Here is a 470-nt window from a genome sequence, read left to right as displayed (position 1 = left end):
CCGTCTGCTCGGGTCTCTTCCCCATGCCCCACGCAGGGCTCAGCTTAGCCTCGACGGACGCTTCCCCCCGACCCGACCCGACTTGCCAGGGAGCTGTGCTCGCCCGCCGCAGGCAGGAGCGCGTCTCCAGCGGCGGAGGATGCGGGAGGAACCGCCGCAGGGCGATGCCCAGCGCCGCAGGGCTGCGGGGCTGTCAGGTCGTCACAGGAACCTGTTCATTTCAGAATCCTGACAACCCTCCTGCCCGCTGCGTCCAGACTTAGGGGACAGGTAGGGAACACCTGGGCTTCACACACCGCCGCTGTCCGCTCCAGCGACCAGGGGCTGCATGGGCTCCTGGAGCTCTCTGCAGCGCGGAAGCACTGCCTTCAGACCCCCGCCTCCTCCCACACGACCTCCCCGTCCTTCCACCCGCACTTTCCACTTACCCAAGTTCAGCGCCCGAGGCCGGCAGGCGGTGCAAGCCGCAC

General features: G+C 68.5%; 1 protein-coding gene across 1 annotated transcript in view; it reads right to left on the bottom strand.

The window, feature by feature from the left end:
- The window catches only part of DMRT2 (doublesex and mab-3 related transcription factor 2), a 27,227-nt gene that overhangs the window by 3,677 nt on the left and 23,080 nt on the right, over nt 1-470 (bottom strand). The window lies entirely within an intron of this gene.

Source organism: Aptenodytes forsteri, unplaced genomic scaffold (assembly GCF_000699145.1).
Source record: "Aptenodytes forsteri isolate BGI_AS27 unplaced genomic scaffold, ASM69914v1 Scaffold99, whole genome shotgun sequence".
NCBI classification, from domain to species: Eukaryota; Metazoa; Chordata; class Aves; order Sphenisciformes; family Spheniscidae; genus Aptenodytes; species Aptenodytes forsteri.
The sequence above is the reverse complement of the archived record's forward strand: the minus strand, read 5'-3'. Positions and strand labels throughout refer to the sequence as shown.